Here is a 24,027-nt window from a genome sequence, read left to right as displayed (position 1 = left end):
ATTAGTATAAATCCCAGACATATAGAAATGTTTTGGGAAAATTTGGAGAAAAGAATAAACATAATATATAAGCAAGCTGCTTATGTTATGGTGCACCTTGCTTTAATCAACTGTTTTTGGCTGCAGTTGATTTCTGATTATGCCATGAAATGTGGTCAAAACTATATGAATGAAAAGAAGACATCTGTTTCATTGATAAGTAGAAATAATGATTATCATGTACCTACCTTGGTGGTGTAAACTTCTTCTAGATGTATGGAAACAGTATGGAACTAGATTAACTGTTTAGTAAGGTTGCCTTTAAAATAAGATAAATCGTTTATGAAAAAAAGAAAGAAAACACCCTTAGAGATATGAAATAGTACTGAATAAACTTTGAGTATAAAATAAAATGGAAAAGTAATGTAAGCACAAAATCTGAGGTAAAGAAGTACCGAATAAAAACCAGTAGTATAAAATTAATGGGTAAAGTTTAGGATATAGAAATAAGTTAAAACCGAATTATAGAAATAATAAATAAAATTCATGGTATAAAAGGTAAAGAACAAACACCCAAGATGCAAGATAATGAGTATCATGAGATAAGAAGTAATGTGTGATTATTCAAGTTTAAAAATGCATAAAACATAAAAATAAACAAAGATATGAAAGTATGTGCAATTTTTGAGTGAGAAATGGACGATCAGTATGGAAGAAATTATGATATTAATGTCCACTTATGGGGTGAAAGCTGTTTTGAATGTAGCCATCTTCAGAAATGTGGAAGAAGAATACTCCATGCCAGTTGATGCAAATTATATAGGGAGCACTTTCACATTACTGAAGACAGTTACATCCAAATTGGCTTTCGCCCCATAAAGTGAACATTGCTATCATGATTACATTCGTGCCAATTCCATTTATTTTTTCCAAAAACTGCAAATGCTTTCTTCATCATTATCATCATCAAATTCCTGCCATGTATCCTCTTGGTGTACAGCATATGATAGTATTACATGAAACTTTCTATCTACAATTTTCCTCCAAATCAATCTGTTACTTGTCAAGACCAACATTATCAGATCTTATGTTTCTATCTTCTAAGGCACTTTTTATCGTATCAATCCACCTATATCTTGGTCTTCCTGTGGATTTTTTTACTGCTAACTTGGCAGAGAACACTTGTTTTGGCTAATCTTTCCTCTCCAATTTTTGTTTAAGTATCCATACCATCTGAGATTAGCTCTGCTAACACATCGCTGGATGCTAACAATGTCAAGTTCTTTCCTAATATCCTCATTTTTAATATGATATTGCCATTGATGCCATCTGTTCATGCCCCTAATCTTTCTCAGGACTCTCATATCTGCAGTCTCTGGTCTTTGGTCAAGTGTTTTACTTCTGGCCCAGCTCTCAGATCCATAAGTCAAAATTGGTTTGAACACTGTTCAAACAAAGATGGTATGGTAGGAAGTCATCTGAATAAATTATATGGAATAAGAGAGAAATTGGTCAAAACACTAAATTGGCTGTATGCAGGATGGTGTTTTGACCAATTTCTCTCTTATTCCATATAAATTTATTCAGATGACTTCCTACCATACTAGCTTTGTTGATTCTGTTGTCTATTTCCATATTTAATCTAACCTCTTCACTAAAAATCATGCCTAAATAGCTGAAATGTTTTACTTGTTCTATAGGTTCTCCATTCACAATGCAATTGATATTTTCAGTTCTTCTGCCTATTTTCATTGTCTTTGTCTTGTTACTGCTGACCTTCATACCATATCTATTACAACAGTTATTCAATTTAGTCAGGGAATCGTGCATACTTGTAGCAGATTTATTTAGAAGTATAACATCGTCCGGATAAAGCAAAAAGCTGACATTAACATCTCCAATTTTGATATCAGGTTTAATATTACTTTCCTTCATGATGTGATCCATATAGATAATGAATAATAGAGGATATAATGTACATCCTTGTCTGGCTACAGATTTAACATTAAACCATCTTCCTGTACTTCCTTCAATTCTGACTGCTGACTTACAACTCAAATAAAGACTAAGTATTGTTTGATATAATGCCCCATTGACACCATATAACTTTAGCATTTTGAATAGCTTCTCTCTTGGCATCTTGTCATATGCCTTTTCCAGATCTACAAAACTTAAATACAGATCTTTGTTATATTCCCATGATTTCCCAACTATTTGTTGTAAAGTCTGATTCTGACAGCCTCTATTTCGCCTGAATGCAGCTTGTTCTTCACCAAGCTTTTCTTCCACAATCCTTCTCAGCCGTTTCTCAAGTATACTTGCTTGAATCTTACCAGGAACACTCAGTAGAGAAATATCTCTGTAATTGTCATTCAGTTTTATTTCCCTTTTTATATATGGATACTATGAGAGCTCTACTCCAATCATCTGGAATTCGTCCCTCTGTCCAGGCCTTCTGAACTGTGCAGTGCAGCCACTGTAAGACTTTCATACCTCCATACTTGAGCATTTCTGGTATATGATCTACTCCTTCTGCCTTTCCACATTTCAGGCCTTTTGATGGCTTTTTCTACTTCAAGTATGGATGTGTATTCCTGACTGCATGCCTGTTGAGTGTTTTTTATAAATTTGCTATCACTGTTTGTTTCATTTAGCAATTTTTTGATGTAATTACTCCATACTTCAAGGATATCTTTTTCTCCACTTTTCATGTCAGCTTTATCATCTATAATTCCTTTTACAGAGCTTCTTTTTACAGAGCCTCCATTTCTGAGCTTCTTCAATAACCTCCAGAATATCTTGCCAGCTTGATATTTATTTTCTATGTTCTTACCAAAGTCTTCTCATGACTTTTGTTTAGCCTTGTTTTACACAGTGTTTGGCTTTCTTATATTTGTCTCTGTATTCTGGCAAATAAGTCAGCTTGTGCTGACTTATTTGCCAGGAACTTTTGATATGCTTACTTCTTTTCCTTCACTGACTCTTTAACTTCTTGTGTCCACCATGGAGTTCTGATTTTTCTATCCTTGCAGTCAACCTCACCATATGCTTCTCTGGCTGAATCAGTCAGTGTTTTCTTTTATTTTATGAATTGTTGTATATTTTTATGGTAAAGTAACTTTTAGATTTCTGCTTAGGATATGTACTGAACTAGTTATTATGTGAAACTCACCCATGAGAAGTTAGAAACTTGCAGTACATTAACACTGCAAGTTTCTGCAAGTATTAAACATGAAAAGTCTTATTTATTATGTTTTTTTTGCTGATAGATATTGGTCCAAACACAATAGTGTACAGTGAATTTGATATAGAAAGTGATCACCATCTAATGCTGAGCAGGATAAGAATGAATATCTTATTGAAATGGAAAATTTGTATACAAGTTCTGAAAAGAATCAAAGTCAACCAACTATCAGATATGGACTATAGACTCGAGTATACAAATATCACTGGGGGGGTGGGGGATAAGAAGAGAGTTTGAATGCAAGAAACAAAAAACTTAAGATTTTGTGACAAAATCTGAAGGAAATGGCAAGGAAAGCATGATGTGAGATTGTCTGCTTAGATAGTAAAATAAGAACGCCATGATAGATACAGGAAGTTCAAGAAGAAATCGAATGAAAAGTACGTGGCTTGTAAGCTGACTTACAAGCTTAGAATTGAAGTAAAGATTAAGGGGACAAAAGGAATCAAAATCATAAAACCCCTTGATAAGAATACTCTGGATATTTGGAGTCATCATCATCATCACGAACCATGGGCTCACTGCCCGTTGATGTCTGATGCCTGTTTCACTATCTTCTTCCACCTTTCTTTGTCCAGTGCACAGTGTTGCAGTTTTTGTACACCCATTCCACACCACTCTTTTATATTATCTATCCATTCTCTGTATGGTCTACCTCTTCTGCTTAAACCATCCAAAATACCAAACATAAATGTCTTTATCTTCCGGTCCTCACTCATTCTACAGATGTGTCCAAATAATTGCAGCTTCCATTTTATAATCTTCTGCATTAGATTCTCTTTTGGTTGTATCTTCTGATAGAGTTTTTCATTGGTGATTTTATGTACCCATCCTATTCTTAGAATCTTCCTGTAACAAGTTCTTTCAAATGCCAAAATTCTTTTTCTTGATTCTTTATTTATTACCCATGTTTCAGATCCATACAGTACACTGCTGAAGATGCATGTTTCCAGTAATCTTAGTTTTGTTTGCAGACTGATCATTTTACTTTTCCAGATGTTATCCATGGCCTTCAGATTTGTTCTTCCCTTTGCAATCCTGATCTTTATTTCTTTTTTACAGTCCAAGTCATATGTCAGTTTACTTCCCAAATATGTGAATTGTTCTACATTTTCTATATCAGTTCCATCCACTTGTATCTTTTGTTTCATGTTCTTCTCACCAAATACCATTGTCTTTGTTTTTTCCAAGTTCATAACAAGTCCAAATCTCTTCTCTTCCTCATTTAACAGTTCCAGTGTTTTTTTGTAGTTCTCTTTCGTCTTCTTCAATAATAACAATGTCATCTGCAAATCTCAGATTGTTAATTCTCATTCTGTATATTTGGAATGATTACTCTTAAAAATATAGAAATCAGAAACCTGAAATGTAGAAATCATTTGGTGCAGTTGTTATTTGATCTGAAATGTGATAGCAATAATTTAATCAGAATTACTACTGACTCAGCTAAGCCTATGATGACAGTCTGTCATGGATATAAATTGCATGTGTTATGGCTGATTTATCTCTTTTGTAGAATGCAAAACCTGCATTTCCAAGAGGAAGTGTGTGTGTGTGTGTGGGGGGGGGACCTGCCATTAAATACAGTGGTATAACAGTTTTGCAGTGACTATACTGCATGATATGGAAAGTTTAAGCACAAAGGCTGAATTCCATTTGAAGTAGAGCTCTCATCATGCCAGTTTATTAAAAAATAAATAAATAAATAAAAAAGAAATAATGTTGGAATGCAGAGAAATATCAATACTAAGTATTCCAGGAAAGATTTATATAAGCATACTTATGAAAATGCTAGGAAGAATTGTGAAGAATAATTATTTACAACAAACAGTTGAGAAATTAAGGAAATAATCAGGATCTCTATTTAACGTTTAAAAATTATATAAGATATAAATGACCCGTTTACAACCCTAAATATGTATATTGTATTTTTTTTATATTAATCAGACGCATAAAAAGTTGTAATATTATTATTACCCTCAGACCCCCATGGAGTCAAAGACTCATCTAGGAGGTCCCTTTGTCATACACACAGCTCATGATACTGCACCTTAAATACATTCAAATTCTCTGCAGATACCACATTCTCAGGAAAGGCATTCCAATCATTCACAACTCTGCATGTAAAAAATCTGCTGTTCACTCCATTGTTTACACCCTCCTTATATAGCTTCCAGTGATGACCTCTTGTTGTCCTCTGATCTCCCACCATTTTATGGGAAACCGCTTCAACATTGATCCTATAACAACTCCTTAACAACTTGTACACCACTCTTCCTCCTATCCACTAGACTCTGTAAATTGCATTTTCTCAACTTTTAATCATATTCATTCCATAGAAATCAGAAACTACCTTAGTCAGTTGTCTCTGGGCCCTTTCCAATATCTCTTCATCTTTTTGAAAATCAGGTGACCATATCTGTGCACATACATGCATGGCCTAATCAGAGCCGTATACAATGGAACAAGAATCTCCTTACTTCTACAAGTCAGTGTCCTCTGCATCATTCCCAGAATTTATTATGTTGTCCTCACAATTTTGGCAATGTGTCCTCTAATTTTAGATCTTTATCCATCATAACTTTAAGATCTCTTATTTCCTTCACCTCCCACAATATGTACCCACTGAGCATAATTCTACATCCCATCTTTGTTTCCCAAATTTTAAAACCTTATATTTTGCAATGGGGTGCTTAAGGGTCACAGCTGTATAACTGAGAGGAGACCTCCACATAGCCTTTAAAGGAATGTGGAGAACTGAACAGGGCTTCTGACCCGATGTCCAATACTCACCTTCTCGTTGTGCATCCTGTTAGGTATCTACCTGGATACTGAACAAATGGGCTGGCAATTTGAGATTTAGCTGACCAAATTGTATTCTTATTGGCTTAAACCACAATATCAAATGATGGTACAACATGACAGAATTTCATGCCAGCTGGGATGTCGCCTGATTAAACATGTATATAAATATATCCCTCAGAATCTCATTCCTTCATCATCATCATCATCAAATTCCTGCCATGTACCCTCAAGGGCTGTACAGGATATGACAGTACTACATGAAAAAATTACATCATTACTAACTTCCTGTCTACAATTTTCCTCCAAATCAGTCTGTTACTTGTCAAGACTCCAACATTATCAGATCTTATATTTCTATCGTCTAAGGAACTTTGTACCGTATCAATCCACCTATATCTTGGTCTTCCTCTGGGTCGTTTTCCTGCCAACCTGGCAGAGAACACTTGTTTTGCTAATCTTTCCTCTCCCATTCTATTTAAGTGACCATACCACCTGAGATTAGCTCTGCTAACGCATTCCTGGATGCTGACAATGTCAAGTTCTTTCCTAATATCCTCATTTTTAATATGATATTGCCATTGATGCCATCTGTTCACGCCTCTAATCTTTCTCAGAACTCTGATATATGCGGTTTCTAGTCTTTGATCAAGTGTTTTACTTCTGACCCAGCTCTCATATCCATAAGTTAAAACTGGTTTGAACACTGTCTTGTATACAGGTAATTTAGTGTTCCGACTAATTTCTCTCTTATTCCATATGAATTTATTCAATTGACTTCCCACCATACCAGCTTTGCTGATTCTGTTGTCTATTTCTATATTTAATTTACCATCTTCAGTAAAAATCGTGCCTAAGTAGCTGAAATGTTTTACTTGTTCCACAGGTTCTCCATTCACAACACAGTTGACATTTTCAATGATTCTGCCTATTTTCATTGTCTTTGTCGTTTTATTGCTGACCTTCATACCATATCTATTACAACAGCTATTCAATTTAGTTAGAGAATCTCAGACTTGTAGCGGATTTATTTAGAAGTATAACATCATCTGCATAAAGCAAAGAGCTGACATTAACATCTCCAATTTTGATATCAGGTTTAATACCACTTTCCTTCATAATGTGATCCATATAGATAATGAATAACAGAGGGGATAATGTACATCCTTGTCTCACACCAGATTTAACATTAAACCATCTTCCTGTACTTCCTTCAATTCTAACTGCTGACTTACAACTCAAATAAAGACTAAGTATTGCTTGATATAATGTCCCATTGACACCATATAACTGCAGCGTATTGAATAGCTTCTCTCTTGGCACCTTGTCATATGCCTTTTCCAAATTGACAAAACTTAAATACAGAACTTTGTTATATTCCCATGCTTTCTCGACTATTTGTCGTAAAGTGAAAATCTGATCCTGACAGCCTCTATTTGGCCTGAATCCAGCTTGTTCTTCACCAAGCTTTTCTTCCACAATTCTTCTCAACCGTTTCTCAAGTATACTTGCATAGATCTTGCCAGGAACACTCAGTAGGGAAATACCTCTGTAATTCTCACATTCAGTTTTATTTCCCTTTTTATATATGGGTACTATGAGAGCTCTACTCCAATCATCGGGAATTCGTCCCTCCGTCCAGGCTTTCTGAACTATGCAGTGCAGCCACTGTAAGACTTTTATACCACCATACTTCAGCATTTCTGGTCGAATATCATCTACTACTTTCCACATTTCAAGCCTTTGATGGCTTTTTCTACTTCAAGTATGGATATGTATTCCTGACTGCATGCCTGGTCAGTGTTTTTTTATCACTGTGCTGTCATTACTGCTTGTTTCATTTAGCAGTTTTTCAAAGTAATTACTCCATACTTCAAGGATATCTTTTTCTCCTGTTTTCATGTCACCTTTATCATCTCTAACTCCTTTTACAGCACTCTTTCCTCCATTCCTAAGCTTCTTCAACAACCTCCAGAATATTTTGCCACCTTCTTGATATTTATTTTCTATATTATTGCCAAAGTCCTCCCATGACTTTTGTTTAGCTAGTTTTACACACTGTTTAGCTTTCTTACATTTGTCTCTGTATTCTGTAAGAGTAAAAGCTGAGTTATTTGCCAGGAACTTTTGATATGCTTTCTTCTTTTCCTTCACTGCCTCTTTAACTTCCTGTGTTCACCAGGGGGTTCTGATTTTTTTATCCTTGCAAACAACCTTACCACATGCCTCTCTGGCAGAATCAATCAATGTTTTCTTCAGAGTTTGCCACTGAATCTCCAAGGTTTGATTCCTGTTCTCAAACTCTTTCATTTTCTTTTCAATAATCTTTCTGTATTTTAGTCTACAGTTCACATCTGAGAGCTGCTCAACTTTTATTCGCTTTAAAACTTTCTTACATATTATTCTTTTCGATATGAAATTCAATTTTATGCTGCTCAAGACTAAATAGTGATTACTTCCAATTTCAAATCCTCTGTACACTCTGGTGTCCTGCACCAGGGAGAAAACATCACTATCAACAATAACATAGTCAATGAGACTTTTCTTATTCCTAGCCTCTTCTCTCCATGTGAATTTGTGTACATTTTTATGTTGGAACATGGTGTTAGTAATAACCAATCCATGTCCTGAGCAGAAATCCAACAGATATTTGCCATTATTTCATTGCCATTATCTCATTCCTTTCAAGTACTTAATCATAATCTAGGCAATAATATTTATACAATCCACCTCATTGAGTTTCAAACATTCCAATGGTATGACATCAGGAACATACTCTATCATAAAATTCAATCATAAGTACACATATAATCAATGAAAGAAATTTTAATAGCTCAATATTTTCTCCCAGGGAAATTAACTGCACTCATGTTTCACTCATTAGCTATTTTACTCTTTTATGAGAAATGTTAACATTCTAAATACTATCTCCTTAAACCAGACAACTTAGCAGTTCGATAGAGAATCCTTTCATAAATCACAAAGAAACTATGAAAAAAATAGACTCTCATGGGTCTCTTTCTATCTTGTCTGTCCTTCTTTCCTTATTCCGGCGCTTGAGTGGGGATTCTCTCCTCCATTCCGTGTTTTGGAATTTTCCTCGAAGCGTTAAAGGGTGCCGATGAATAGTCGTGGCAGCTGGCGGGATATAGGGTAGGTTTTTTCCGGCGTCTTGAACTGTCCGGTGAAGGATTTCTGCATAAGTCAGGTCGCGTGCTTACTTGACATCAGGACCAATATGGCAAGATTTCTCCTTAACTTATCGCCTCTGGATATCTTCGGCTGTGACTGGAACGACTATCTGTGGACGGGCCTCTCCGTCTTCCTCACCGGAAAATACGACACCTCGTTCTCGATTTCTGGTGGATGGATCACTCAGGATGAAGAAAAGGAAAACTCTCTCATCTTCGAACCAACCCTTTTATACACCAGAGTCCCTGCTCCTTTGATTAAGTTTTTGTGACCCCTAGCGTCCACGTGCGAGTCTTGCTAATAGTTTGGAGAAACCTGTATTATGTTTCTCGAAAATTCGCCGACAATCATACTTCCACCCTTTACCGCCTTAATCTTGTCTATGGGCCTTTCCTTTTGATTCGCATTGCACCCGTTCAATATTTACCTTGAAGGTCACCTGCAATGGGTCTTGCACACAGTCTTCAAAAGACATGCCGAATTTCGGGCAATGCTCTTAGTCTCATTACTTCTACATCCCTTCTTAAACAATGAGCGAGTTAATTCCTCTTTGGGCTTATTTTGCTCTTTATACAGATGGCTTCACATAGATGGTTAAAATATACATTTTTACAAAAATTATTCAGGTGAATTCCTACTGTGAAAAGTCGATGTTTTTAGATGATTTATTTTGGCAACATCGAATTTTTACACAGGCATGCAATCAGAAATACATATCCATACTTAAAGAAGAAAAAGCCATCAAAAGTCTGAAATGTGGAAAGGCGGCTGGTGTAGATGATATTTGACCAGAAATGCTCAAGTATGGAGGAATAACAGTCTTGCAGCACTGCACGGATTAGTTCCAAAACCCTGGACAGAGGGACAAATTCCAGAAGGATTGTGGAAGGAAAGCTTGGTGAAGAACAAGCTAGATTCAGGCTAAATAGAGGCTGGCAGGATCAGATCTTCACTTTACACTAAATAGTTGAGAAATCATGGGAATATAACAAAGTTCTGTATTTAAGTTTTGTTGATCTGGAAAAGGCATATGACAAGGTGCCAAGAGAAAAGCTATTCAAAACACTATAGTTGTAGGGTATCAGTGAGGCATTATATCAAGCAATACTTAGTCTTTATTTGAGTTGTAAGTTAGCAGTTAGAATTGAAGGAAGTACAGGAAGATGGTTTAATGTTAAATCTGATGTCAGACAAGGATGTACATTATATCCTCTGATATTCATTATCTATATGGGGCACATTAGGAAGGAAAGTGGTATTAAACATGATATATAAATTGGAGATGTTAATGTCAGCTGTTTGCTTTATCCGGATGATGTTATAAATCTGCTACAAGTCTGCAAGATTCACTGACTAAATTGAATAATTGTTGTAATAGATATGGTATGAAGATCAGCAATAAAAAGACAAAGACAATGAAAATAGGCAGAATCGTTGAAAATGTCTACTGCATTGTGAATGGAGAATCTGTGGAACAAGTAAAACATTTCAGCTACTTTGGCACGATTTTTACTGAAGATGATAAATTAAATATGGAAATATACAACAGAATCAACAAAGCTGGTATGGTAGGAAGTCAGTTGAATAAATTCATATGGAATAAGAGAGAAATTAGTCAAAACACTAATTTCAAACTAAGTTCAAACATCTGACGAAATACTAGAGTCCACAGATATGAGAGCCCGGAGAAAGATTAGTGGCATGAACAGATGGGTCAATGGTAATATCATGTTAAAAATGATTATATTAGGAACGAACTTGACATTGGTAGCATTCAGGAAGGTCTTAGCAGAACTAATCTTAGGTCTAATATCACTTAAACAGAATGAGAGAGGAAAGATTAGCAAAACTAGTGTTTTCTGCCAGATTGGCAGGAAAAACTCCCAGAGGAATACCAAGATATAGGTGGATTGATACGGTAGAAAGTGTCTTAGAAGACAGAAATATAAGATCTGATAATGTTGGATTCTTGACAGGTAACAGATTGATTTGGAGGAAAATTGTAGATAGGAAATTAGTGGTAAGTTTTTCATTTAGTACTATCATATCCTGTACGCCTCTTGAGGGTTCATGTCAGGAATTTGAGGATGATGTTGATGATATTTTGCAACATTCAACTGGCACCCCCCACTCCTATGCCCTTTCACTCAATCTATTCAAGTCTTCTAGTAAGGCACGACATCTTTTCTACTCTTGATAGTTTATCCCAATTTTTTTGCATCATCTGCAAACAACTGAATATCCCATACAAATCTTCCTCGATATCATTAACATAACAGCAATGGCACTAAAACAGACCCCTGAGCCACACCACTATTGGCTTTCCTCTTCTGGGATATTTCTCCCCTATACACAACTTGTTGATACCTCTCAGACAGCCAATCTCCAATCCAATGCACTAGTCTGATATCCAACCCCATCTGCTCTAGCTTGACTGTTAACTTATCTTGTGGTAATTTATCAAAAGCCTTTCCAAAATCTAAGTATACTATTCTGTATCCATCTCCTTTGTTCATTGAAGCTGTCACTGTATTGTAATAAGTAAGTAGATTACTAAATCATGACCCCTTTAGCAAATCAAAGATAATATAATTGTTGTCAACCCAATTCTGGATCCTGGTTCTCACTAGCCTCTCCATCAGTTGAATGACAAACTGACACACACACACAGATAGATTTATAATTTGATGCTGGTGCTCTGACACCTCCCTTATGAAGCAGCACAATCTTGTCCTCCTTCCACTCCTTTGGAACTTGACTCATGTGCAAGACTCATATTAAACAAATATGTCAAGGCTAACCCTGGCATATTCCTTCAAAATACGTAGTGATATGTCTAGTCCCACATTCTTATTAACATCAAGTTTCCTAACTTACAGGCAGTCTCTCCTCATCATCATCAATTGCTCTCAAATGCTCCATGATGTCACATTCACAAGAATGAAAGACCTTTATGAACTGCTCATTCAATATCTCAACTATATCTTTCTGCAGCAGTTCTTACACCATTTTCTCCAATTGGTGTCATCCTCCCATAAACATTTTTTTTTTGCAGGCTACATATTGAAATAATTCCAAAAAAACCACTTCGGTAGTCACTTCATGGTCACTCAACAACTGGATAGTGATGTGACACCTCATTTATAATAACATCCTCAGATGGGATGATCAAATTCAAAACCCTCAATCCTCGTGTGCTCTCTATTACATACTGCCTGAGGTATTTGTCCCTCAAAAACTCAAGAAACTCATTTTCTTTACTTCCAGTTGCTATCTCATCATCCTAGTCTATATTGCTATAATTAAAATTCTGAGTCACTTTCATCGTTATCATTGTTATTTTGTATGTTCATCCTTTGAGTATTTTGAATCTGGCCTACAAGTAAGAATATCTTCCTTCTCGGCGATGATAATGTTACACAGATACATGTACTCCATTGCTGAACTTGTTTTCTGTATACTTCAATGTATACAGAAAACTGTATACTGAGATAAGAATATCCAAACGAAGGAAGTGTTCTATTTCTTTGAACACAGTGAATTGGATTTAGTGGTTATGGTGTTGAGAAAGTCAGTGAAATTGTAAAGGGATTTTTTTTGAACCTGGCTAGATAATGAATATATATATATATATATATATCATTCATGTGTCCAACACGAATTCTGAGTTTTGTATAGTATCTGTGAATGGCTGTTTTTTTCACATGAATCCATAAACACAGGTGATTTACCTGTGGATAAAATGGTGATCAACCTATCTTTCCATCCTCTCTCTCTCCAAATGGCTGAGTGCAATATTTTATCAAAAGGCTACTGTTTTGCCATATCATCAAATCAAAGACATAATGGGTAAACATAGTAAAAAATGTACGTAGAATTCTAAGAGATGCTGCAAATACTGTATGAGCCCAGCAGCCCGTTTGATCAATTTCAAATCCACTGCTAGAAATATTTGTATAACTGAATTAAAAGCCCTCATGGACCCTTGTAAAAATAACAGCATATTAGTATTAAAAGCTGATAATGGACATGCTAATCATTCTTGATTTGAACATGTACAAAAAAAGATGAAGGATTGACCTAATGATATCAGTACTTATAGATGATTAGAAAATGATTCCACATGAAACACTTATAATAAAACAAATGCTTTAAAAAACGATTTTTGTAATGTCGTAAGGAAATCAAAGAACAAATTACTTCAAAATATCCAGTCATTCTATGTATATATGCTACTCCAAGATTGACATGGCGAATGATACACTTGGACGTATTGTGGACCTAGGCATTCTCTGACATACTACCTGTGTAAATACCAGAGACATATATTTCAAATGTGCTAGGTATGGGATGCACACACCCAAGGAATAGCAATATCACCAATATTATATTTTTTCATTTATTCCTGTTAAAGACTTCCCTAATTGTTTCCTGGCTTTGTGTGATTTCTAAAATTAAACCCAATATACTAAACTTCATGAAGAGGATACTTTTGACACGTAAATATTGCATCATATTTGCATTAATAGCCTGGGTGCGCTGTTACAAATATGGATACCTTTGAGCTCTTTGAACATGCAGATGGTGCAGCAGATCAAATTCTTAGCGTTCCAGTGGTTTTAGAACACCCAGAAGGCGAGGCAGGGTGTGTGTATGCTGAGTTGGATTGGTTGACACAATAACCAATCACCACTGATTTCTGGGTACTGTGTCAACCAATCCAATTGAACATTGTCATTTGTCATTAGTTGCTGTTTTTATTTTCTGATTTTGATCTGTTTTGTGTGTATGAAGTGTGAATTGACGTGTTTAGGACACCAAGATAGACAAATTTTTAATATATAATTTTCTATAAATAATTTATAACACTTTTGCCAATATTTGCAATGGGAAACAGTGTTGACGATCTACCGAATGGCCCGTTTTCTGCTTTCTGGATTATGTGACTATGATTATAGTTGGAGGTTGGAACTTGTGTTTAAATATGTAGGTAAAACAGTTATTTCAATCTTTCTTTGGTTCAATCCAGAAAAATAATAATTTCCCAAGTGATTACTTTTTTCTGATTTCTGTGCATATTACATGACTGTATTTAAAAATCATGTCAAAATTCAGATGATCTGTCTCACTCTAGTATTTGCCAATGATAATCTAATGTCACCATGAAACGTAAACCCTTTGTGCTTCTCATATACATGGCATATGTGAAGCATAGCTATTGTTTATTTGATCTTTATACTTTGCATATTTAAAATTATATTAATTGATAATTTAAAGTATTAAAATTTACCCTACAATTAATTCATTGGACCAATTAAGATGAGCGCTAATGCACTATGCACTTTTAAAACTTTCATACATTGATAAAAATGCAATCACATGATCAAATTGACGTGAATTTTGTAGTGCAGGTTGCATAAATCACACGACAGCACACCCGACCTAAATGGACACGCAGTGCCACTGGTAAATACATAGCTACTCTACTATGTAAAAAAATAACCATCTTACATAAAAAAAAAAGTCTAGTTCTCACTAGCAAGGTCAAGGATATTAATTTGGATTTGGCATGTATTCTGCTGAGTTTAATACTACTAGCCTTTTGTTACCAACATTCCTAGAGAAGACATCATGCCATTATTAGAAGATATATTTCCACCACATAACATCAGACTATTTATAAGCATTGTCTTAACAACATATCCTTAAAGTTTAAAGACCTTTACTATGAATACAGAGAGAGCTTAGCCATGGGAGCAATGATTCCATAAACAAATGATTTCAAAGGATATTTAAATGATTCCATAAAAAGACTCACTCCTGTGCACTAGCAATGAGAGTGAAAGACAGCCCTCCATAGATACCATACAACACCGAGTTTGACTTAGGTATGTGAGCGTTATATTCGTTATCTTGCATGGCTCCAGAGCATCCCTTTACAATTTCATAGACTTACTCAACAGCATAAACCACTAAATCCAATTCACTGTATTCAAGGCAGACCTTCATTTGAAGTATACTGAAAAAAAGTTCAACACTGGAAGAGACTTGCATGCTGTGTTACATCATCATCATCCAGCCCAAAAGCAAGATATCATTAAAACTTGGATAGTGTGTGCGTGCGTGTGTGCTCAAAGAATGAGCACACACAATATCTAATGATAACAATGAAATGAACATAGGAAATGACATCTTAAGGAGAGAGAGATCAAAAAATTGCTACAGTTCTAAAATCATCAATAACATCTTACAAAGGCCATTATGTAATCCAATGAATATACAAGTCAACTATAAAAGTGCAGTTCCTTGCCTTACATAAAAATGTCGCTGATAAGATAGAGGAAGTACTTAAAATAGTACAACTTAAAAGTTGCCTCTACATTTATATGTTTACAAAAATTCCCCCTGTTGTTATGCTCACCTATAGAGTCCCATTCTCCTCTCAAGAGACCAAAAGTATGCACATTTTTGCATGCAGTATCTGCTATGTTGAACAAATGAGACAATTTATAGAGATCCACATGAAAGAAAATGTCAAAGACGTGGAAAAACATTATGCACGCAAATTGGGATTACCATTTCATACCACCAAAGAAAAACATCAGATATCAGATGCTTTGGCACCTTACAGGGATGTCAAATATGTCTAATTCAACAACTGTGTATGTAGGTTCAGAGAATCTACTGAAATTCTCTGTTGACCAACCCAGTGTAACAGAAATCAAGGTCTCATTTTAAACCAACTTTGTTTGGCATACATCCAAGACCTGCATAGCTGTGAATTGGAATATGATAGTCGTTATACAACACACCACAACAGTGAGCTACTATTAATCTGACATCTTAGTGCTATGTTCATTATCTTCTTTGTTTATTCTATGTTTGACACTTGTTACTTTAGAAATCACCCTGTTAGCAGACGCTTTCTTTTTTTCTGCTTTCTTTATATATGAAGATGTATATAATAAGTTGTAGGAACCTAGTGTTGATTAAACAAATCCTCGTCCTTGATGCTTATTATTCATGGTTCATATCAGATAAGTCATAATGGATAACTCACACTATGGAAACCTCAAGTCATTAACAAGGTGTTTGTCTCATACTGGGTGAAAATCATCTACAGTAGATGCTCGCTGTAACAAACCTCTAGAGACCAGAGATGTGGTTTGTTATAGGTATGCTATAGAGAATTTAATGAAAAAATGCTGACTTCCTCCATGCCATTCCCACAGAATAAAGGAAATGGCAGGAAAGAGAAGTCATGGGAAACAGAATAAATGAAATTGCAAGAAATAAAATAACGAAGTTATAGGAAATAGAACCAAAGAAATAGTGGGAAACAGAAGAAAATGAAGTGCAGAAAACAGGACATAAGAAGTCACAAGAAATGAAAACAAATAACAGAATAAAGGAAATGCCAAGAAATTGTACATTGGTGACTGAACACAAAATGACATCATGAAAAAGTATAAATGCCAACAGTGATAGGTGACATAAGAAAGGACTAGAAAATATGAAATTATAAAAATAGAAATTCATTGAAATTTTTAAATGTTATGTTAGTTTAAATTAATGTCACTTAACCTGAAATCTTCAGTAAATGACATTAACCATAAATGCCCTGAGAACTTTAGCTGTCAGTCACCTTTATAATTGGTCACCCTCCATTTACAAAGAAGAGGGGAACAGAAGAAGTGATGAATATAAGTTTGCATTAGTTAGCGTTACTCGGCCTGATGGGGAAAAGATTTACACAGCTGCTGTGAATGTCAGCTTCCTAAATGGATAGAGACCCAGTGATGTACAGTTGACACAAATTGATGTTATTCTTTTTGAACTGTAAGTTAAAGAACCTCATTTTATGTTTGAAAGATTCTTTTATTCATAAGATAAAAAACATTCAAATTTCTTATTTAGAATGTAAGTTTTTGGCCTAAATTTTTGATTTTGATGGTACAGTCTACACATATTTGGTTCATCAAGATTTTAGGTAAGTGACATTAATTTAAGCTACTGTAACATATTAAAATTTAAGCATTAATTCGTGATTTTCATTTTTATAATTTCAGACTCTTCTAGTTCTTTCTTGTGTCTTCCATTATTATACATCTGTACGTTTTCATGTTGTTTTTCTGTTCTTTATGATTCCTGCCAGTTCTGTTTGTGTTCTGTTGCCAGTGTACAGTTTTCTGATATTTCCAACAGTTTTTCTTTGTCTACTGTAGCATTTCTATGAAATTCAGTTTGCTATTCTGAAGGTTTTGAGCTTTTTCTTTGTAATAGTCAGTTTATAATATAAGACCTAGGCCTTAACTTTTCCACAGTTCATTATAGCACATCATTTCATTATAATGGTTTCAGCATAGTGCTCATCTACTATATACAGATCTACTATATCCATTCTGTTATAGACTTGATTATGTACTTAATTCCTACACCAAACACACTTTTTTTTATAATGGCTATGATCATTTCTTTATTTGTTTAATTCAGTTTTGTTTTTAGAAAAGGCTAATATATTTGGAATAATCTGTACATCAGGATTAAATAATAGAATTTAGCCTCTAGATATTTATTGATCATTTTCAGTAACATTAGATGCAACATTTCTAGGTTAACATATATTGATTTTGGTATTGATTTATCGTGATTCCTAGATAAATGCATAGTAATAATTAATACTCGCTTTTATTGTCAGTGGCATTCTGGATCCATTCCAAATATGTTATATCATTGTATTTCTAATATAGTTTTTTGATGTCTGTAAATGAGACAAAACTCGGAGGATCTAGGTTACACAGCCTAAGGTTTTGAATTTCATAGAGATTAGAAATACTAAAGGAATGGTGGAATACTCTCTCTCCAGCTATTACAACATTTTACAACAAATAGGTATATGATCTTACTTTATGGTGGATCATTCTCAGTATGATTTTATTTTCCAGCCTGGTTAACTAAGTAGATAGCATATCTGCTCTTCAACCAAGAGGCCATGGTTTTAAATCCCACTGTGGATCAACGTTTGTGAATGTCTTTAGTTGCCCAATGTGAGACCATTCTGTCCTAATAGAGTTCTGTTAAGTTCGATGTTTAGTCTTTAGAACTAGGTTTCCAAATTATCTAACCTTTAATCCACCCACAATACTAAATGTGCTATAGGTTTACTTCCTTTTCTATTTGTCATTTAGAGTAACCTATATAGATTTACTAATTTGAATGATTGCTATGAATTCATAGCAAAAGTCATGAATCCCGTTACAGGCAAATTCATCGAAAGACAATTCATCGAAAAAGCAATTCGCCGAACGACAATTTAACGAATGGCAATTCGTCGAAAAGGCAATTCATCGAATGACCAATTCCTCGAATGACAATTCATCGAACGACAATTTGTCGAAAATGCAATTCATCGAAAAAACAATTCACCGAAAATTTTTTGATGGATTCTTTCATAATTCATCGAAAAGTCATTTTTCTTGCAAACTATTGTTTAGAAAATGTTCAGTAACAATGCAGAACGTTAGTTATGATACAGACAACATGTGGAAGGGGTCATTGAAGGGGTAATAATTATTTTCTTGCATTTTAGAGCATTTAATCTAAGTGTACATCCTGCTTCATTGTACAGTTAGCGATTTATCTGTAGGAAAGACAGGAGTACCACGTGCACTTATCTCCCGAATAACCTCGAAAACATGCAATTGCATGTTTTCGAGGTTATTCCTTCCCTTATTAAAACCTCGAAAGACATGTTTTCGAGGTTTTAATAAGGGAAGGAATAGGCTAAGAAATTCATTCTACCAAATTTTGTCACAATAAGTCTAGTTGATTGAAATTAAAAAGTTCATTAAATTTCATCAGCCAGAGCGAAATTGCTAATATCATTTAGGAACTTCTTTACGGAAATGTCATGATAAAAGTGATCCATTACGAACTAAAACAAACTGAACCGTGCATTCAGCTTCTTCTTCTGTAAACTTCTACAAATTCTGCTAAGTCTGCGAGTTATTGTAATACATAATTTCTACATTTTTCTTTGTAGCCCCGAATATAGCTGAACTGAAAACTGGAAGGGTTCGACATTTTTTTGTAAAAGTTTCAAATATGGAATCTAAATAAAATTTTTTTATTAATAAATGTAATAAATAAATAAATTTACTGAACATAAGTTAGTAGGCCTAATACTGAGATGACTAGGCTTTTCCTCCTGGAAATAGGCAAATCGGACAAGAAAGACAATAAGAATCCATATCGTTCTGTAATTATTCCTTAGTAAAGCGGCATTGCTATATTAACAATCATTATATTGAGGAGGATGAGGGAAAATACTATTAATCATTAATATTACTACTACTACTAATAATAATAATAAATTGATTCTTTGATGTAAATATTTTTCACAATATAATAATAAAATATACAGGAATTTAGAGTAAAAATATTGGAAAACTTGAAAAAGAAGATTTTCAAGATTTTTGATTTTTCATGAAACATGATTGAAAAATCTTCAGGAATGAAGATTTTTCAATCATGTTTCACTTATTTACTCCTGTTTCTGTTATTCCTCAACGACAGGGGTGCCACATGCACTTATCTCCCGAATAACCTCGAAAGCAAGTAATTGCAGTTAATAAGGGAAGGAATAGGCTAAGAATACTAATGAGTATATGTGTGGGTATATTTCTGGGTTTCGAGGAGGTGATCGGTGCAGTTTGTTAAAAAAAATAAAAAATAAAAATAAAAGGTTAAAATATTCTCTAGGAAAGGAAAATAATAAAATAAGGAATGGTGAATAAAGAATCTTAAAAAACAAACCTGTAAACCTTTTAGAAGCATACTCATCTGGTGTTATATTTAGATGAGCAACGGTGGAAGTCTTATTCGACTTTTGAAGGATGCCAGTGGTCGGCAGATCACAGTTAGAAAACACAGTGCTAAAGGAAATTGGAATTGGGTTGAGTTGTTTTGAATTAAGGAAGAAGCAACTGGCCTTAAATCCCTGTGTGTTTTACCAATTTGATTTGCTTGTTTTTCGGCAAGAAAAAACCAAGTTTCAGAGAGGAAAAACCTTCCATCCTTGTATGAGACAGGCTAACTCACCCACCTTCAGGTTAAACACCCTGATAAAGGTTTGACATCCTTGATAAACGTAGGATGCTGAAGTCCTTTTCAGCAGTTTCATTAAATGAGCTGTAGAATTTTTCTCTTCTCGGTTTCTGCAGTTTTGTAGAAAATAAGTTTAGGATGGAGGACTTTTTTTTATACATTCACGCGAAGTTTTTTGTAGTCTTCCATTTTCCAGAGATGAGATGTTTCTTAAAGTTGATTTTTCTGTTTTGGAATTTTCGAGTTGGTTCGAAAAAATGGCTGAACAATGCATGCTCGCATTGTTGAGCCATTTTTCCATGAGGAAACGATTACGAGAGAGGCATGCCTAAATATGCTAGAGAAATTTGTGTTTCCCCAGATTGAGAATGTGTAGGTCCTCATTTTCCAACATGATGGAGCAACTCCACATTATGGCGACTGCGCGTATCCCACTGCTTGTGGCCACCGCGCAGTCCTGATTTGATTCCGATGGATTTCTTCTTTTGCATATATTTATATTTGTGTATAAATAATTAAGTAAAAGAGTTATTTTCCCAAATGATTACTTTTTCTGATTTTTACATATGGCTATGTTCGTGTCCGAACAATTCATCGCGAGGAAAAATCAAAAAAATTCATCTCACGAACTATTGATTGCAGAAAAAATTCGCTGAAAATGTTATTCGCTAGAAAATTGAAATGATATTGCATTGATACCGATATGAAAAGTAAATGCAGTGAAGATAAATTTTGTAAAGGCGTAAACTTTTACTAACGCATAAACTAAACAAACTTATTTGCCATCGCAATACATAAATGTCTTTTTACTGTATTCAGTGTTCAACAAAGCCACCTGTTTTCTGGCTTCTACATTATATCATCTGTTGAAGTGAAAGTTTCTTTAATGGTACGTGGACATTTTCATTGTAGTCTTTGGACAAAACAGAAGTAGTAAAAATTTATCAATTCCTGAGTAAAAATGAATACTTCTGTGTGTTATAAGAAGTTGATTTACAGCAAAATATTAGCATTTTTGAGATATCTTCTATTATTGATAAGACTTAACAGCTGCTGACAGTAAAAAAATAAATAAATAAAATAAAAAAAACCCTAATGTATTGAGATTAACAAATTGTTCAATGCTAGCAATGTTAAGTTCTTTCTTCATATCGTTGTTTTTAATATGATATTGCCATTGATGCCCTCTATTCACGCTCCTAATCTTTCTCTCTAATACCTGCGGTCTCTAGACTTTGATAGTGTTTTTTTTTTTCTTTCTAAACCAGCTTTCAGATCCATAATTTTTTAAAACTGGTTCGAACACTGTCTTGTATACAGCTAGTTTTAGTGTTTTGAATAATTTCTCTAATTCCATGAAACTTTGTTCTTTTGCCTTCCTACCATACCAGCTTTGCTAATTCTGTTGTCTATTTCCATATTTAAAATTTTAAATTTGCCAACTTTACTAAAAATTGTGCCTAAATAGCTGAAATATTATGCTTCTTCTGTAAGTTCTCTATTCAGGATGCAGTTCACATTTCATCTTTTTATTGTTGATTTTCATACCAAATTTAATACAGCATTTATTCAATTTATTTAGGGAAGCAGACTTATACTGGATTTATATGAGAGTATATATATATATATATATATATTATTATTATTATTTTTCTTGTAGGATGCACATTAATAATATCCAGTGCGTTACCACCGTAGATATGTTGAAAATATAATATGAAGGATATCATATACAGAATGATTCAAAATTTATGCTTATTTTGAAGAATTTCTAATGCTTACGCCCCTCCCCCCTCCTTATTCTCTCCTGCAATTCAATTACATAACCACTCTAAATTTCTACAGGTTTGAAAGTTTCCAGATAGTATTCAAAATACTTCATTTTACCATTTTGACAAAAGAAATAAGAGAATAATATTGTTGTACCATGAAGATTCTAATTCTGTAATCTTTCTTTGCCATCTAAAATCAGCTGTTCTACTGTCTGCTGAAATTATTTGAAATTTTAGAAACACTATGCTATATTTTCAACGTGTAAAACTGCTTATGTATACCACACAAAAGAAAGTTCAGTAGAAAGTTCAGATTTTTGTTTCTTTTTCTTAAAATAATCTAAATATTTTTACTTCTACTTGTCTTAGAAATATTTGATGGTAATGCTCTTAGCTGGAGGAAAAGGGTAAAGGCTTAGATACTCTCAGTGCTATTGAGAAAGAAATGAGAGAACACTTAGCCAGAAGGGACACTAAAATGCCTCAAGCTGTAGTGTGAATTACATCAAGAATGTCGTGTTTTGTTTTCAATTGTTGATTAGTAGACATCCTAACATAAAAAAAAATACAGACATTTCTTTCACAGGCTGATACAGTATTTATGCTAAAATAAGTTCTTAATTTGTAATGATCAGTTTCATTTTTATTATCGAAAAATTATAAATTATTTCATATAATTATCTTGAAAAAGAAAATTTGAATTGTTTTTGAAAGAAAAGGAACATATGCATAATCTTATTTTTTGGTGGGGCTGGGGGGGGGGTTATAGACTTATTCAATCTGCAGATATTTCAGAGAATTTATTTTATAAATCGTTAAGAGACAACTGTTACAAACGTAAATCACTTGGGGAAATATGTCCATTCATTTTAGTGTAAATAGTAGCAAAGGTTTAGCTACTTCAACAATGCTATGTATCTAAACTGGAAGAAAAAAATATTTATACAAGAGTAATAACATCTGCTGATGCTAGAACTCTTACATAAATAATTTTTTTCTGACATATCTCTATTAATTATAATGTAATCAATCTACAGATTTTTGCCCCCTTGTATTCTACCATCTTATGGGCAGCAATTTCTTTTTTGTACTACAAGAAAAAAAAAAATCAGATAACACAAGAAAAATATGTAATATTTTCTTTTTCATTGGGTGAATTTACAATGTCCTTTCTTTGTGTTTTGGAAGGAAAGTGTAAATGATTATTTTCTTACTATTTTTGCCATTATAACATCTGATACAATCAGTATATCTGAACTAGCAGAAAATATATACATATCAATTTAAATCATAACCTTTAATTTCATTTTGTAATGATCAATTATACAGGGAAACCAAGAAGATTACAATATAAAGAAAATAAAGAAAAAAAAAATTAGTGATATGATTAAAGAATTTCATTTTATTCTCTATAAAACAGAGTCGCTCAAGCAGGTCCTTCAGGAAATCTGTGAAGTATTCTTCGAAACATGATTTTGAACAAAAATATAACATAATCTTTAACATCCGCAGCCTGTTTTTTTTCAAAAATAATTCAAATATTTCAAATAATTATCGTGAATTAATTTTTTTCGAGAATAAAGAAAATGTTTTGTGGAGTAAGCGATTAGAAAAAATTAGCAAAAAAATAAAAATAAATAAAAATGAAATGAGTGTTCCAAGGTAAATGAAGAAACTATGCAAGAACCTTTATTTTGTCCAGGCATTAAAATTGCTTTGTACAATAAAAAGAGAAAATAAAAATAATTTCTATATTTTTAGTTTATCCAATATAACTAGGATTCAGTTACCCAGCATAGAACGAGGAACCGCATTCCTTGTTATAGACAACTGAGATGCAGCTATGAGCATGAGATAATCCAATTAGCTGTTCTCTTCAGCAGGAGGGTTTATCACACCTTCTAATGGACATGCTGGCCGAATTGCGCTTCT

General features: G+C 34.0%; 1 protein-coding gene across 3 annotated transcripts in view; it reads left to right on the top strand.

Moving 5' to 3' along the window:
- LOC150101947 (DNA-binding protein P3A2-like) overlaps positions 1 to 24,027 on the top strand; it is a 224,591-nt gene that overhangs the window by 96,491 nt on the left and 104,073 nt on the right. The gene's annotated exons all lie outside the window — the stretch shown is intronic.

Source organism: Typopeltis vanoorti, chromosome 11, assembly GCF_054136105.1.
Source record: "Typopeltis vanoorti isolate ZY-2024b chromosome 11, IOZ_Tvanoo_1.0, whole genome shotgun sequence".
NCBI lineage: Eukaryota > Metazoa > Arthropoda > Arachnida > Uropygi > Thelyphonidae > Typopeltis > Typopeltis vanoorti.
Note: the sequence above shows the minus strand (reverse complement) of the source record. Positions and strands in the feature narration are given on the sequence as shown.